This window comes from Ceratosolen solmsi, unplaced genomic scaffold (genome assembly GCF_000503995.2).
Source record: "Ceratosolen solmsi marchali unplaced genomic scaffold, CerSol_1.0 scaffold29, whole genome shotgun sequence".
In the NCBI taxonomy this organism is placed as follows: domain Eukaryota; kingdom Metazoa; phylum Arthropoda; class Insecta; order Hymenoptera; family Agaonidae; genus Ceratosolen; species Ceratosolen solmsi.
Genome location: NW_011948417.1, coordinates 4,977,651 through 4,996,992, shown reverse-complemented (window position 1 = coordinate 4,996,992; position 19,342 = coordinate 4,977,651). Strand labels below are relative to the sequence as shown.

Genomic DNA, 19,342 nt, shown 5'->3' with positions numbered 1-19,342 from the left:
AGATGCGGAACAAAATTATCGACTGTACTTTTGAATATATCGATTAAAATCACGAATGATTTCACTAACGATCACGTCACATATCTATAAATATATCATAAAAGATTCACACCCCAAACGCATAATAGGAATAGCTCGAGCTCTCATTTTTCATAGGGAATTAGTGTCCTGAAGTTCTCACCTATCTCCATTCGATATAATTAGACACGAGGCGTACACACTCGCATGAAGTCGAGGAGGAGAGCGATCTTGAATAAGCCTGTGCCAAGTCCTGCCGCTTATCCGTAGTCATCTCCCCATGCGATTCCTGTGCCGTTTCACGACAGTATCTTGGGCGCCAACGTGATTGAATTCCCTCCCGTGACTCCGATACAAAATCGCAGACTTACGCGCATAGCTGCACGTGCCCGCACATCGGACTTCGCGGACAAGAGAAATTCGCGCTCTCGTATACACGTTTTATCAGCGAACGAATCTTCATTACAGCTCGGGTTGTCTTAACGGTACACATTTCGATCGCGCCTCGGAAAGGGAAGACGAGAGGTATCCTCGCTTATATACACACACATATGTGCGTGTGTGTGTGCGTGGGTGTGTGTGTGCGTGCGTGTGCATTTGTATGTATATATATATATATATATATATATATATATATATATATATAGTCAGAGAGCAAAGAAGGGAAAGAAAGAGGGAATGAACGTAAGCGCATACTAAGGCTTTGGTGTGTGTCTGTATGGGACTAGACGTCCTTCCCAGTAACAGCACCGGGAGCAGCTCCTGGGACAGTTAATTATGTTATACACTCGATAATTAGCTTTTCGCATTGCTGATGTCCATCTCCTACCTCCTCCTCCGCGTCTCACTTCTTCTCCTTCCCATCCCATCCCCCACCCCCTAGCATACCCTTCCCTACCTTTACTACCCTACCCTACCCTACCCCACCCTACTCTGCCCACCTGTGTGTTTATACGTGTTTGTATTCACATATTTCTTACTCAATATTTTATATCTCGTTTCTCACCATCTGAATCCCTTTTATCCACTTCCTCTCAGCCTACTATTTTGATATATAAATTAATTGCTTGATTTTAGATCCGATTTTACTCAAATTGCACAAAAAATAAATTCATAATTCCTTTTATGCAACAACAAAACAAACACTTATCCTCTTTAGATTACTTAGTTTGGAATTCCATCCCGATCAATTAAGTATATAAATTTTGTCGCCCTTTTATTTCTCATTAATTACTAGCAACACTTTTATTGGATCCTTATTATTTTACATAATGAATTAAAAGGAACGATTTTACAAGCAGTAGTAAAAGCGACAAAATATTAAGGAAGAATAAATTTGTCAGACCGGTAGCTGAAGGAATAAAACCGAGAGTAAAGATAATATTATATAAGACTTGACAATTAACTAAATTGAAATACTCGATATAATAAATTATAGATATTGATAACCTATAAACTTTAATAATAAAATTCGCTTTTATAAAAATTTATTGGAAAAAATTCATTCTCTCTCTCTCTTTCTCTCTGTCTATATATATATATATATATATATATATATATGTATATATTATAAAATATTATAAAATATTGCTAAAATATTACTTTGTTCATATAAACAGTACTGAGCAATAGCGTGTATAATTTAATGAAAAACATAAGAATAATTATAATATCTCAAGAAAGAAGTTCACTTTTTTCACTTAAATATGTAGTTAAACGAATGACGTGAATTATTCCAGCCATTTCTAAAAAAAAAAAAAAAAAAAAAACACATACGCAAAAAACATTCAGATCTTAAAATCGATAGATTATCATGTAAGCGGTACACAGCGATCGATAGAGTATGCTCATCCAAATTATTGCGAAGCTATTAATGATTTACGGAGTACAAAAAATGTTCATCGCGGCTACTTCCATTCTTTTCTTCATGTCGATTACAGCAATGTGCTACCAACTTCCAACCCCACACACTGGGATTTCTGCTTGCCACTCGCGTGCATTGAAACTACACAAACGAGGTTGATTGATTGAAGGTGGAATCCAATTGCAATTGGCATGATCACAATACGTTAGCGCTATGAGTTATATTTATGTGAAACAATCTTGGCTAATTTCACAAGTGCAGTTGTATAAACAGTGTAAATAGTTAGCTAATTTTTCAGATTTAAGCGCCTAGTTACAAGATTCTGTAATTTAGAGCAATTTGTTATTAATCAGCGGTACCGTTACGTATCGAATTCTTGTTTTGAACAAATAGTAATACGCTTTACACGGATAAATTGATAATGTTAGATTGAATTTTAACGGCACGTGTGACGTATAATTAACCACCGTAAAATAGTTCCATTGCCCGAGATAATTCAATTTTCTAGTGGAAAAAGCCGGATAGGAGATTAAGTAGGAGCAAAAAAATCCTCTCTCAAAGAGATCAAAATAAAAGTGAAAATATCTCGTCATCGTAGTGAGCATGGTCATTGTCATCGCTATGATCGTCGTTATGACGGCTAATTATTAGCATCGCGCGCGCCAAATCGCGTTTTCGCAGACCCTCTCGCGTATTACATAGGATTAATTTTTCTTTCTATTCCCTCCAGCTTCGAATGAGCGAAGAGAAGCGAAATGATGACGAAGAGGAAAGGAAAGGAGACGACGAGGAAAAAGCAAAAGAAGGAGCTTCCCCTTGTCACCCGAGATTAACGAGTTCCGCCATTAGGATACCACTTTACAATCTTGATGACTGTTCACGGGTGACGTAATTATGTTCTCCTGCGCTCGCATCTTTTACGAGTTCCGTACACGGTGCGGAGCATTGGGTTTCTATGGGAAGAAAAAGCCTTCCATCGCTAGCCCCCCCCCCTCCCTTTTTTTTCTCTTTCCTTTCGAGTATGCGTAGCAAGAAAAAGACGAGAAAAAGAGATAGAAAAGGACGAAGGTACAAGAGTGCGTGCGTGTAAGCGAGCAGTAACGGAAGTGACGAGAAAATGTTATTACGCGTGTTACCGCCGATGCTACAATAGAGCCGAGAAACGAACGTAATATATCACATTTTGCAAGCTTCTGCTCTAAAGCGCAAAGCTTTTTTTTCTTCTGTTAATTAATTAATTTGACATCAATAAGTAAGTAGCGTTTGTTTTCTTCGCAGAGATCCCTATACTTAGGAATTTACTTTATCGATACTTTTTTTTTTTATAGTGACGACATTCATTGTAACGAATTAATTTAGAGATGGATTTTTACATTTTTATGAATTTGTGCATTTTTATGAAAAAAAAAAGAAGATTTTATAACGGAGCATAATTCACTGGAAATCTTAATATTATTATTTGTATTCAAATGAAATTGTTTGTGAGCTAATCTCTCGTTAAAAAAAAAAAATAAAATAAAATAAAAATAACGAATAAAAAACGAAGAAAAAACTCACAAATCGAACTTAACCTTGTCTAATATCGACAATAAATTGCATACAAAGATAATCCTTTTGTGTGCTTTAAAAAATCGAAATGGCCATTTGAATATTTAATGTCTATCATTAGCAGGCTTTAAATAAGTACGACTACCAATTGGAACAGACAGTAGTTGGGGAGGAACAATGAAATATAGCATCGTCATCGATCTTTCGATCCTCATAATGTATCGAGATTTATACAGTGGAATGAAGATTGAAAACATAATCTCATGACTCGTGTAATCGCTCACACATTAGACAGGCATAATATGATAAATAATAAAAAAAAAGAGGAAGGAAGGTATATTATGAAGGGCGTCAAGTTGGTGACCGAATGAGTGCCTCGGCGAATTTGCAGTCTCGAGCTTTTGTTTTTCCGCGACACTAGTTGTACGTCATATGGTATATGCGTATCTTTTTGAATTTCACTCATTATGTTCGTGAATAATGTTCGTTTTATAGAGTCTTGACACTACATAATCAAGAAGATTTTATCATATTATATGACAATGTTATATTACGGTGTTAAGTGTGTACAAACTTGTATATAAGATAGAAGTGAAAATATCGTGTAATCATAAATTAGATGAATTGATTAAACTTACTATTAAGATTTTTATTCTAAAAAAATATGAGCTGAAAGTTAATCTAGATAAGGTTTTTAGAAAAGTAAAACTACTTTATACATCGCAAGCGGAAATATATCTGACAATTTTCCGTCAATATAAAAATGTAAGCTTCAACAAATTAATTTAATAAATAAAACATATTTACTACAAAAGAAAATAAAAAAAAATAATAATAATAATAAATACTCGTTTATTTTGTTATACTCGTTTGATATTTCATTAAAATGTAACACGCGCAAAACACACATATATATTTAATACATAAATAATTATGTAATAATTAATAGGAGTATATTATGTAAAATAAATAAAAAATTTATCAAATTTAATAAATCGAGATGAATTCACATATCTGAAAGTGCTTGAACACAAATATAATTTCGTCTTTTTAATTGTTAGATGTATACAACTATATATGGGACAGTAATTTTTCCATAAAAATATAAGCAAATCAACAATAACTAAAAAAAAAAAAAAAAAAAAAACCTTGAATGAAGAGAAAACCTTGACAGAAAAAAATTTAATAGCTTATTAAAATATTAAGGAATTATTTAAAAATATTTTTAATGCAATTATGGTTGAAATTAAGTTTATTTTCATCGTCAATTTAATGAGAATGACTGCTTAGAAATAAAATTTTTAATGAAAATACCGAATATAAAATATTTATAACCAAATATACGATATTTTCATTTATTATTATCTATTATTATCCTTTATTGCATTGAAATTGTAGTTAAAATTTTTCATACTTTTATTCTATAATATCTTACGTAATATATGTATGTATACAGTGAAGGATGTAATTTGTACATTTGTACAAGGAATTACACTATCTTACTTAAATTATTTTGATATATTTGAAAATCATTGGAATAATGAATAATGATCGACTAATGATGTAACATATACCATTATAGCTCGGATTAAATAATTAATGACATTTTAATTTTATTTAAAAATCATATTTAAAAATTATAGAAAAAATATAACAATCTTTTCATTATCCCGATAATTGGCTATGCTAATAATTTTTTATATATCAGAAGACTAGTATATATTTAAAATCGGAGATCTCGCACCCAATTTATCTCGCATCAAGGCATGAATTAGTGCAACATTGAAGCTTTTTCTTTCACGTTCTTCACGTTCCCTCGTAATTACGTGTGAAAAAGCTATTAACAAATTAATTAATTGACTATATACTTTTATAAACATACGTTGAATCTACTTAAAGCACAAAGCCATTAATGGGTGTGTACGCTTTCAAAGTGATATACCTTAATTGAGAGCTTGGCAATCGGTACCTTTCGTAATCCATTAGTTTCTATTAGCCAAATGCTTACCTTCCTACATATGCATATATACTCTTACATCTTATGCACAAATATATTTATTATGTTATCTGCATAAGTGCGAGATGTTTTATCGATTTTTATACTCGTATATTGCCCTATGCCATCTCTTCTTTTCTCCCCACCCCCCTCACCGTTTCTTTATCTTTCATCTCGGTTTCCCTCCTCTCCATTCCCTTTTCATTAGGTCATGTGGACATTACTTAAGTGAAAAATGATGTAGTCAAATAATGCTAGACATTATATTAATAACAGCCAGTATAGTATAACAATATTTTCATAACTGGCCCTCGCTCGTGATTATACGTACAAGAGAATAGCAAGTTAAAATGATAGTAACTGACATAATTTATACTTGGAGGAGAAAACGTTTAGATTAACTGTTAAAATACTGACCTTTTAACACAAGTACATATTATTAGGTGTAGGCACATAGGCATGGGATATCTTTGGATGGACGGTGGCTAGCTGCTGTAAGATAGTGACAAATAATCGTTGTTGAAGAAGAACCACCTCCCCAACCCAACCCACCGTCCATATCGGAGATCAAATCGGCAGTTTAATGTAAATTTTCTATACGCCTACTTTATAGTATATTCAATTAGATAAAAATTGTTTCTCATGTAGCTTAAGATATCCATAGTAGTTATAATAGAAGAGGCGCAGGAGCGAACCGTTAATGTTTCTTAGCCCTTAAATTATTATTTACTTAGAGCATAATTTTATTAGTGGCAAATGAATAGGTTTCAAGAGCACTTGTTAATCCCGGTTACTTATTATACTCGCTCTACGAATAAGTCAATTTTTACTTAATTATATGTTATATGATAAACGAGAAATAAGTTAATGATGAAGATAATTCATTTTATCTTAATTGCACAGTACATGGCGAACGAATAGAAGCTGGTGGAACACTTGGCGTGAAATTTCTCAAGCAACCGAGCGAATCCCGATACGTGAAAATCTGGCTAACGGTACACTGGCCCAAGTATACACTAAACATACGGTTTCAGCATTTTTCGCCCGTCAACGCCTAACTACACTTATGCAACGTCGAGGAGCGTAAAAGAGCTGAGCCTCGACTATTTACAAATGTAAATTACGCGCGGAGCGGATAGTCCTAGCGGAAAGACGGCAAAATGATTATTTTCGAGCAGTTCCCCCTTTATCTCGACCTTTGGCACCTTCTCCGTTGCAACGTGCGATATCCTCCGGGATAGAGCGCGAAGAAAAAGGTGAAAAGCAGCTGTACGGATAACAAGTCTGAGCGAAGAAGGAAGCGAGACACGAAGGGCACGAGGTGAATAGGGGATGCTCAGGTGGCTTCGAGAGGCCACGGGAACTGTAAAGCATCTCCGGGCCAAGAAATGTAGGCTAAAGGAAAAACGGTAATGCGATTCGTCTGAAAATAACACGATACAAGCTGGAGAATTATTAAGCTTTGCTCAAACTTATGCGCGGACTCAATAATCAATCGCATCTATATATATTTATCTTAAGTTTATTATAAATTATGTTTATAATATAAATATTAATTTAGGTTTAAAGTGTCGAGTGTTAATTAATAAGCATAATTGATGATATAATTAATGACGTTAATCGATTAGATGATTAGATGTTGGACTTTTTAATTTTGAAAAAATTAAAAAGTTGAACGTTATTATCGTATACTCGAAGGATTCTGCTTAAGATAGACTTTGCTAAATTCATATATAATATTATGGTGTTAGTTTTTATAAAGAAATTCTTTACATATAAAATGAAGTGACTTTTATAATTGTATGAAATAAAATTTTAACTAAAAATAATTTTAGTCAAATTATTTCTACTTCAAATGAAAAGATATTATATATATATATATATATACCTTTTTTTTTTTTTAAAGGAATTCTGTTTTGTTCTTTCCAAGCTTATTTGCACGCTCTTAAAGCGCATCGTCTTCGTCTCCCTTTTTACGATATGTGAAAATATTGGACATTTCAATATTTATTATTTCTTATTAATTCTACGATTCTAAAAATATCTGGATTATATGTCTTTGTGCATATATATAAAAGATATTAAAAATTTTACGTAATCATTTACGTACACTTAATCGAAGCGATTGTGTAATTATAGTTGCAAGATGAAACTTGCAATTCCGTAAAGCGCTAATTATCATCATTGCCGAGTGTAATTCAATTATGTCTTCATTCGAGATAAGAAAAAGTAAAGTGCTAGCATTTCAAATATCACGAGTAAACGCCAATCTGAGCGCATAGGTGAGACGAAAAAAAAGTTAATTCGTAAACAACTTAACCAAGACTCGTGAATGTACGAGAAATACTGCTTTTCAATCTAGTTTGTATATGTTATTCCCTCTTTCTCTCGCGCTTACGAGAATAAAACATACACGATTACAATGCGCGCGGCTCGATGTAGAACGGAGGGCGATAACAACGAAGGAAAAGAAAGGTGTCGACAAGTGTCACGTAGCGGCTCATGAAACATCGACAGAGCCTCTTTCTTTCTATTTGTCTATTTACAAGTAACGGCTTGATCGGGATAGAAGTGGTTTGGACACGAGATTTCCCGAGGAGGGATGACCCGAAAAATAGAACTGTATCGGTCTAGGTCTTTCATTCTTTTCATATTCTCAGTCTAGTAAAGGAAAAATTCATTTCTTATCCCATGACTCTTTATATATAACCATCTATTAGAGCTTTTTTAACTACAACTACGCGCTCATAAGTTCATTATTACAATTATAAATAAAATATATATTTAAAAATAATAAATACTTTAACAGGTAAACAAAGTTTACCTGTACAATTCAAGTTTAGTAATTGGATATCGTGACATGTAATTCTAATTATTAAAAAGTGACATTTAGTTTAAAAGCAATAATATAAACAAAAGGCAAAGATAATGTAATTTGATACGGCTTTGTGGCTTTTAATCAATCATCATAAAGCCAAATCGAAGAAAAAATGACTGTGATCTCAAATCCGATAATTGCGTTAAAGGATATTTTTGACCTTCCAATGCATACACACAGGAAATGAAACAATAAAATAACATTCAAAACAACAGTTTTTTTTTTTCATAACATTACCACATATTAAAAGTGCAAAACTCCTCTCACACATAAATAGAATAAACTTTTACAATGTTGTACCTTCCTTTTGGTCTGCCGAATAATCTTCTTTTAACTCTTTTTTTTTTTTTATTATTTTTTTTTTTTTTTACATATTTTGTTATTTTGTCCCTATACCATTAGTAACGTGTGAATGTACCAGAACAGAAAGGATACTCAGAGGTTTTAAGAGAGTGTTTTCGATGTGTAAATACAAAAAAGGAACGCGCCTGCATACAAGCATCAGTGTCGTGATGTTCCAAGGCGTTTTACCTCGTGTTTACACATTTCTGTATTTCTTTCACTCGCAGTACAAACCCAACACGGCCCGAAAGTACACTTATGATCACTGTTACTATTTCTACCGGCGGTATTATCATTATAATGTCATGTTTACGGCAGTTCCCTTGGATTACTACCATTGGGAATAGTTTTGTATATAGTCACGTATAGGTATTACGCTCTCCATACCTCATTATCATAGGTATTACGCTCTCCATACCTCATTATATCCATCCATCCATCCATCCATCCATCCATCCATCCATCCGTCTATCTTTATATTGTGTATACAAATATATCGAGGTTTTGTACTTTATCTCACTCAAAGCTCTTATATACCACTTGACAAGAATAATAAAATAGACTAATCATTGAGCCCATACCAGTAAACAATTGCAACCAATCAAATTAAAAGTGTATTTTTATTCTAAATTTTTATTCTAATAAAATATCTATATTTAATTTTATAATTAAAAATATTATAAAAAAATTTTTATATTCTTCCGGTTTATCTTAATCTATAATCTCTTTCTGTACTATCATATTATTGTCGTTGTTTTGTTCAATATTTATAAATGATTTATGTTTTACATTTTGGCAATAATTATGCATGAAAATATTATTAAACTCGTTGGATTCTTCATTTATAATTATTGCGCGTGTAAAATAATCCAATGAAAGCATTGCGTATAATGTTATCCTTTTAATTATGAATTAAAGAATTAAATTCGAAAGTTCAATGTTGTACATAAAGTTTAATCTTCGGTTAATGTTTTTCATAAATTTTTATATCTTTTTCTAGTTAAACTATTATTTAATAATTTATGCGTCAAAAATTTCATTGCTATTATCAAAATACGGAAAATTGAAAATATTATTACTGACTATATATTAATTATTATTTTAATAAGAATTTCCAAAAGTATATGATGTAATTCACTTTAAAACGCTCTATCCAAAAAAAAAAAAAAAAAAAAAAAAAAAAAAAAAAAAAAAAATTAATTAAAACGAACATTGCCGAACAAATTTGTCCTTATTTTAATCGTCTTTAACCGTATATTCTAAATGATTATAAACTATGCATTGAAATACATTTAAAAATAAAGGCCATCGTAAGAGAGATAAAATAAAAATAATGAGCGATGCTAAGTAGAGGAAAAATTACGGATCCCTGGATATTGATTATCACGCTCGTGTACTTTTACTTACAATATATTATGGTATAACCGCTCCTCGAGCCTGCCCCATCAGATTCATTAATCATTATTCATTAAACAAGAATTTTCTGCATCTCCATTTTAATGTTATCTTTTATCAAATAATTCTCTTGGAGAAAATCTTGTACGGATGCAGACTATAACTGCATCTGCCTTATATTACACGATTATGCTTATATTATTCAAAGCACCAAAAATGTCTCATATTCTCTTCCATTCGATTAATAATCTGTGTATAATATAAGCGTCAAATGCTGGTAATGCATCGGCATTCTTATATTTTTTGTGTAATCTTGTATTCTTTTTAAACAGTACATTATAAAAACAGAAATTTTCTTAAAGTCTGTAATTGTGGTGAGGAGGCATCGGTACTTTATTTTTTATACTATACTATAATATTTTTCTTCATTAGAATATGAGCAGCAACGGTATATGCAATTATAATGAATATGAATATTTAAGAATAATGATAGTTAGTTTAATCTCATCGAAGTAACAATTCTTCAACTAGCAAACTCATTATCATCAATGCATTACAAGTGTAACGTCAGCACTTAACAAATGCACCCACAATAATGTTTTTTACATAAAAACAATGCATCGTGAATCTGAATTAGATAAGAAACAGCAGCTGTTGCTGATAATTAGACATAAGAGTAATTATGTTAAGTGAGTAGCAAGATTAAAAGCCTTAGTAGAAGGTCGCTTCGTCGGAGCCGAGGGACGACGATTAAATCGGGAGAAACGGATATCGGGAAACGTGAGAGGAATCGCTGGACTGGAAAAAGTCGCGAGCGCATTGTACGAAAGACATGGGAAATTGGGCCGACGCTGGTGGCATGGGCTCGGTAATGCCACGGGAGGATGCACGAGTGCGACTTTTCGGCGCTTCCGTAACTTATAGGAATGCGCGCCTGTAAAGAAAGTCGAGATAAAGAGCCGCGAGCCGCGCCTCGACACGCGCATCAGGAATTCTCTTGGAATTCTCGGCGACCTCCTTCCTATCCACCCACCGCACTCTATTCATACTCTGCGAGCGCGGTGATCTCCAAAAAATCGGTCGGTCCTCGGATTACGTTTAAGGCTCTCGAAAGTAGCGTTATACTTACTTCGTCGCTAACCTCTCTCCTCCCCACCTCCCGCGGGTTAAATAGCCAACTGATCGTTAAATCCTTTTCTCTCTCGAAAGAAGTGTTATTTATATATTTGTTTTTGTTTTTGTTTTTGTTTTTGTTTTTGTTTTTGTTTTTGGTTTTTGTTTTTGTTTTTGTTTTTTGTTTTTGTTTTTTTGTTTTTGTTATTTTTTCTCGCGTTAACACTCAATTCGGTGTTAATTTCAAAGAGGGAAACTTATGTTTGAAAAAATATTTTGAAAAATTACGGTTTGAAATAATAGTTCATAAAGTCAATTTTTCGGCGTATTTTTAATCTGTATATATATATATATATATATATATATATATAACGCGCGTGCGCGCGTACATATTTTCCTCGTACTACAGTACAATTCTAATTGGTATTCTCCTTCTATTACAGGTGAGTCACGAGCAGAATCAATTCACTGGATCTTCTCAATTACGTAAGTTTATATATAATATATAATTTAAAATAATTGCAGAGTCGCTCTTTGTTAGTTATTAGCTCGTTGAATAATTTTTTTCGTTCTTCTAAGATTAAATTATCAAAGATAATTATGTATTTAACAAAATGCAGCTGAATATAGATATTATCATTAGCTAATAATGGACTTTGTTTTATAGATGTCACATAATGTTAAGATAAAATAGCTTAATCACTATTTGAGCGCACCGTAAAAAGATTCAAAAAGTCTAACTACGAAAGGCGACTGGTATGAAATTACTTTAATAACGAGCTCGCTCTGTAAATTTTCAAATCAAGTTGTTTTCTGCCTCGTAAAATGCTGGTATATTGCCTTCAAATATCTATCCTAAGGTCATAAACTGAAAAACCATGTCATTTAGCGGCAATAGGAAAATATTCTTTTAAAATACGGAGACATAAAACTAAATTCAGACGATACATTTTTATAAAAAGCTAATGTCTAGAATTTGAAGAATCCGCTTAAAGTCCATCGTTCATTTATTGACAGTCGAGCAAAAATAATAATCCGCGCGCGGAAATCCCTAGTTTATGAAAACCACATGGTACTCTATGTGCATGTATATATATATATATATATATATATATATATATATGTAATCTCGCGTTTTCTTCCGACAGGGACAAAAACAACAAATACTCATAAAGTTTATACGTAATGGGACTCTCGTTGGTCGGTTGTATTTTCCGGTGCCGATGCCGCGTCGAAACGTTTCTGGGAATCGGCGATGCGCGCGCGCTCGCACACGTTTAGCCATTACACAAAGGAACGGCCGAAGGAAGGAAAAGAAGGAAAAAGATAGGCGGGAAATTACGAAGGGCCGGGGAGAGAAGAGGAGGCGCGCGAGCTAAGCCACAAGGGAAAAGAGGATACGCACTGCCCTTGGCCGTTGGGATGTACTCGGCGTCGAGGCCGCCGGCGCTCTTCGAATTACGCCGGAATTATGTACGCGGTAATAATATCGAGTTAATTGTATAGTGGCGACGACTCCGCGTCTTAGCTCACATATCCGTCCGCCACGGCATTTATCCCGCGGAGCTCCCTTTTTGCGGCGCGTGCGCCCCCCTTTTTCTTGCCGCTGCTACTTGCTACGGGCTCGCTGTTAATATAGCCGCGCATCTTGGACGATTCAATACTTTTGCGGCTATTAAATAGTATTGCCGTAGTGCAGGGACGATGGGCGGGGACTAGGGCAACAAGCAACTTCGCCATCCGAGTCGCACGAGTTAACACTTTTATTGCCTCCAATCAAAGTTATTTTCGTATCAAATTGCGCGCCGTTTGCGGATTACCGTAGTAATATCATAGTTTTATTAACGCAAAATCTTATCGTAAATGAATGCCGTAAAGGTCTCGTGCTTTCGACATAAGATCGTGCGCGTGAATTACCAAACTTTTAAACATTTATAACGAACCCCTCTAAAAGGGAGCCCCTTTTATCATTTTTAGCAAATACGATCGGAGATTCTTGAGCCGCGTACATAAAAATTTATTTCACCCGGATAGGGAGGGCGCGTATTACCGCCGAAACGCCGACACCAATATGATCCACGGATTGAGTGATCTATCGGCTTGGTCGTCGGCTTAGTCCTCGGCTTAGTGGCAGACATATAAATCGCGTTATGCCGTTGAGAGCCATTGAAGCAACACCTGCAATGTACGGCCAAGATCGAGCAATCGATCGCTGCGGTCGCGCATAAAGAGACGTTTCAATCGTGCAGCCGATATCGGCTTTCCTTCTTCCCCACTCTTTTGCGCACACGCGTTATATCTTCCATCTCTTCCTCGCGAAAGCGAGAACGAGTCTGAGAAGGATATCCGCGCAGCCTTATCTCGAGCTTCCTTTTCAAGTACGCAGGTGTAAGCGGCAGCGATAAGTTTTATCTGTGCGGTATGGCGCGACAATAAATCCTCTTATTTTCTTATCTTAGTCGCGCTTTATACATTTGCGCTAAGAAATACATTATTATTTCATTGGCATGTAAGATCGTCGCTATATTTAAGCTTGCCCTTTATTATAATGAAAAAGAAGGTCCGAGGGAATCAGAGAGAGAGAGAGAGAGAGAGAGAGAGAGAGAGAGAGAGAGAGAGAGAGAGAGAGAGAGAGAGAGAGAGAGAGAGAGAATGAGAGAGAGAGAGAGAGAGAGAGAATGAGAGAGAGAGAGAGAGAGAGAATGAGTGAGAGAGAGAGAATGAGAGAGATATAGGGAGGGGGGAGGGAGATAGAGAAAGGGAGGAGATGATTCCAAGGTATGTAAAAATATTTATCGTAGAGGTATTTGAGGATAAGCCTAGCTAGCCATTTACGATGAAAAATAGACTCTTTGGAAAGCTAGTCTATATAAACTGAAAATATATAACCGAATGTTCATGCGCGTTTTCAATAGTTTCCTCAAGGTTGAGTTACTTTACGGGAGACTTTGGGACGAGCAATACCTACGTTAAAGTTCGAAACGGATATCACGAGATATAAAAAAAAAAAATATATATATATATATATATATATAGAGAGAGAGAGAGAGAGAGAGAGAGATAATACGCTAGAAATGTGATATTTTTTAATATTATTTTTATATTTATGTATCGCAATAAAAGCTATGGGGTCTATGTACCATTTATATCGCAGGCAATAAATTCTTTCAAGTTTTAGGTAAAGAACAATAATATTGATTGCGTATTACGCGTGGCTCGTTAAAATATGCAAAACATCAAGTGATCTTAAGTAAAATTTAAAAATAAATATCGTAAAATAATTAAAGAACGATAAATTATAAATTTGTAAATATATATGAGAAGTTATGTATGAAGTAATGATGTAGGGGTGTAAGTGACTATTAACACGCGATTCGGACGGGAGAAAACGAAATGAGTCTTTAACCTTTGATTTGGAGCGTGAGGAAGTAAAGGACAATTGAGTGACATTTGAATAGAACAGGCAGACATGTTTTATATTAAAATTGCTCGCATTCTAGCAAATTTTAAAAGAATAGATCTTAAAAAATAAAGCTAATGAAATAAAAAGGCGAGCAAAGAGAAAGAATTAAGAGAAGGTTCCTATAGGGCAAACGCCGGACTAGGTAATGAAGTACGGAGCTCCTAATTGGCACTTCCGCATCGCGAACCGCTTGCGCGCGGTCACATCGAACGTGGTGGAGTGAACACGTGCCGAGTGGGAGAAAAAGAAGCGAATAACGATTCAGCAACGTACATGCGATACTAATGAGGCCGGAACACGGTGAAGCGAGAGGGAGACAGAGATAGATGGAGAGGAGAGTGGGTGAGAGTCACACACACACACACACACACAGAGAGAGAGAGAGAGAGAGAGAGAGAGAGAGAGAGAGAGAGAGAGAGAGAGAGAGTGAGTGGAGGGTTGAGGGGGTGAACGAGCGGAATCTCTGCCTTCGGTTCTTACTTTTCTTTGGACGACCAGTCGGACGAACTATGACCGAGGAAGTACATCCTTCTTTCTCTTACTTTGCTCCATCGTCTTCCGAAGGTCCTATATCTTCGGTTAGGCCTATAAATAGCGATGCCGACGAGTGTCCAGCCGAGATAGGGACTTGTTACCTCGGGGCTGCCGCTGCTCTTGACAAAGATGATCGCTTCTCTTCTTGGGAAATTGTTAGCGCTCATACTGCGCTCGCATAGTCGCGGCTGCTTAGACGATTAGTGCGAATATTTGCGAGTTCCTAGTTGCCCTACGATCATGAGCAAAAAAGGGATTTAATTTCAGAATATCTTTGCACGCTCGATGGTACTATTTATGCAGAATTTATGAGTCATCGGGAATGAGTGATGCGGGCATTAACCATCATAACTATAGAGTGTAAATTATTTCTTTGATAAAAATACAATGGAGTCGATTGCTTATAAAATGAATTAAAGTACAGAAAGGCAAAATTTTATGGTCGATTATAAATACGCACGCGTAGAATTTTTATTCCTTGTGGTAACGGATGAGATATTTCAACTGGCCTTTCCCTGTGAATTATAATTAAAAATACAATAAATCAAATTTTAAATTAAGCCGCTTTATTTATTTCGTCGGCGAAATTCCTTTGCAATTATCTTGCATTGAATATAAGAATATAACATCACATTATGACTGTCAATCTTTTTACAAATAAATGGCCTCCACCTTCGCGTGCAGTATGCAGTGTTGCGGCCGAGGAGGAGTAGTGAAAAATTACAAATAGCCTTAGCCATGAGGAATGAGAGCTCGATACGTAAAGGTGCATTATGCAATCATCGGTTAGGGTGCTTATCGCACGGTGACATAAATAACCGTCAGGTAGTGCGCACATGAAAGTCAACACCTCGGGCAAAAACTTGTCCAGTCTGCTCGGGAGCCTTGAGTTCGTTTCTCATCAATAAGAAATCGCGTCCTCGTCCTTCGCAGCCTCCGGCCAATCTTCGTTTCGATCTTTTCTATCGGTCACTCTACCACGACCCCCCGGAGCTTACAAATCGAGACTCTCGTAGACTCGATTTTTGCTTCACGAAAAGCGCGAGAAAAAGAAGCCCCGCGGTGCTTCTAGCGGTACCTGATCGCGGACTCCGCCGGTGCAACGCCACGCAGATCCTTATCCCGAAGATAAATGCGCGTCTGATACTTTTTTACCGGCCGATTTCTCGCTATCTTACTTCTTATACTGTTTATTTTTGTTTTTTGCTTTCTTTAACCCCTCCCACCACGCATCCCCCTCCTGCCGCTACCCACCCCATTTTTTCTCTCTTATCTCGTCTCTTTTACTTTGCGCTTTACTCTACGTGGAAATAAGGGCAACGTAAGAGGAGAGATATAAGGGCGTGGCGAAGTCTCGAGAATTTGGGTTTTCCGTACTCCTCGGGAAACGATTTATTATTTATTAATAACCGTGCATTTCAGTACTCGCCCAGACACATTCACATTGCCGTTTAAAAGAATGCTTTTCCCTTTTACTCCTGTAGGGATCTGTATACTTTATCGTAATCGTCGTGTTTTAAAAAATTGTATTGTTTGCACTGAGCAGTATTTATATTTCTCGATAATTTGATAAAATGTAAAAATATCATTGGTTAATTACAAAATTTCCAACGTTGCCAAGAAATTATGCCATTAATAGCATAATGCTTAAATAATATAAAAAGAAAAGCAAAAAAAAAAAAGAAAGAAAAGAAACCTATAGATTAATATTACATATACATACGAGTGATAATATCCGAATAAACGTAACAAATGTCTAAAATGATAGACTATGACATTATTTGTTTCGTCACCAGAATTAGATTAAAATAACGAAATTCGCGATAGTAAAGTTACGGTAGAACGTACCGAGTATTTAGCTTATGACAGTGTTGCTTTTAATCTATTTTAGTGATGAAAAATCATGTATTTTACCGTTACGATTACATTAGCATATTCAGCAAATATTATCTCGCATAAATTGACGAGCTCTTATTTTAGTTACAAAAGTATATCCGTGGAATTTATGTCGAAATTTTATTATGTTTTTATGCGTGAGTAGGGAAGCGACGCGGCGTAAACGAATGTTTTGCATCTATAATCTAATTTAGTATCATTGTCGTTATATTATAAGAACTTAACGGCAATTTAATTGCAATTCACTATGAAAAGGAAAAACTAGTTTTGTAGAATTATTTTAAAACGCGAAAGCAGACCTCGTATAAGTTGATATTTCAATCGATGGAAATCGTCAAAGAGAAATAAAGGATGCAATTTCTAACGGGCATAAAAAAAAAAAAAAAAAAAAAAAAAAAAAATGCAGAGCTTTGATTCGAGACTTAAATATATCTTCGATATTTAATTTACATAAAAATGTTTGCAAAGTTGTTGTTTTTTTTTTTTTTTTTTTGTTTTTTCGTTTAAGAAGATTGGCGATGCGAGACGAAATTCTACGTAAAATATAGGATGGCAATTAATATAATCTTTCGCGCGCAATTAATAATAAACGCGAGTTTCAGGCATCGTTAAAAACTAGATCTTCATAAGCCAAGCGTATAAAATGCGATAAAAAGATTTAAGAATGCATGACACACCATAATATATTAGCATATTCACTTTGAAGTTTCTTGAAATTTATCAGATTAGCGAATAGCGAATTTTTACTATCAATGTGAACGTACACACGCACACACGCACGCACGCACACACCGCAAAATCGCGTATTTCGCTCGTTCTCAATATGGCATTTAAGCTTCTTTTCGAGAATTTATATTTGTAGTCTTGTACCACCTTACCGAGTACTGCAGGCCTTATTTTAATTAATATAAAGCTGTTTCGATGAATATTTATCTGGTCTCTACGTAAATAAGCTGCTTTGACGGGAAGATGAAAAAATTGTTCCCCTTTAATCGAGACTAATTTATCGTTACGTCACTCACACACGAGATACTCAATTACTTTCGATATTTCACTATCATTACGTAAAATGAGTTTGCGCTCAAATTAAAATTTTTAAAATTTCTATCTATATCACATTCAGCTATTTTATGATTTAGTTAATTATCCATATGAATTAATGAATCCCCGATAAAGTATACAAATTTCATAGTTTACGATGCTTAATTGTAAGGCAAGGCAATTAAGAAGACGAAGAATTATATTATCATTAATCACGACAAGTAAGATGAGCGAACGTGATGAAAAATTAGCCGGCCCGTCGAAATGAAAAGAATAAGAAGATAGAGGAGGAAAAAAGTAAAATAAATATAAAGCCAAACGCTATATTGCAATTAATAATCGATAAGGAAGGGAATTCCTTCCGCGCGTCGAGCATAAAATCATTCTGGAAAACCGCATTAAAATCAATTTTCCCCGCGCAACGACGGCACAAGCATCGAGGGGCAAGCGAGAAAAACAACGGAGAGGAAAAATGACAAGGCTCCTTATTAACTACACATCCGAGGGAGATGCAAACGTGCCGCGCTCGGCGCTTTTACGCGTTACTTATAACCCATCGAGCCCCTCTTAATAAAAGCGCGAGCTCCCAGCAAAACTCTCCATCCTTCTCTTTGCCCTAGCGTTGAGCGCTGGCCGTCCTCCATGAGACGTGTGAAATATATACGAGCCGTCGTAACAACAACCGCGCGGCCTTTTAACGCGACGACGCGCGCACAGAATAAGAGGGGAATCCCCGTTAACGGGTTCTCCATGATTCCCTCCTCTCCCGATGACGTACGAGCGGCCGGCCTGTCAATTACGCGCTTTTTTGGACTCAAGCTCATTGCCTCCACCTCTCCTCCTCGAAAAGTCCTCATCCTCCAGGTTTTCACGTGAAGAAGAGGAAGAGTATGAAGAGGAAGAAGAAGAAGCGGAAGCAGAAGAAGAGAAAGAAGAAGAAGAGGAAGAATAAGAAGAAGAGGAAGAAGAGGAAGAAGAGGAAGAAGAGAAAGAAGAAGAAGATGATGATGATGATGATGATGATGAAGGACGAACGTTGCAGGTCCGAGTATTCGATTCCTTCCATTTCCGCACAATAAGCCGAGTATTGGACCGTTACAGTTGTTACCGTTGGATTCGCCCACACCCTCTTCATTTTTACCTCTTTTTGCCACTTTTCGTTTTTCATTACTTTCAAGGTGCAAATGTACAATACGAGCACGTCGCCCCTAAATAGGCATGAACGCTCAGTTAAAAGCCCCTCGGCATTTGTTT

At 35.5% G+C, this 19,342-nt stretch overlaps 1 long non-coding RNA gene across 1 annotated transcript in view; it reads left to right on the top strand.

The window, feature by feature from the left end:
• Positions 1 to 19,342, top strand: part of LOC105359706 (uncharacterized) — a 53,417-nt gene that overhangs the window by 12,733 nt on the left and 21,342 nt on the right. The gene's annotated exons all lie outside the window — the stretch shown is intronic.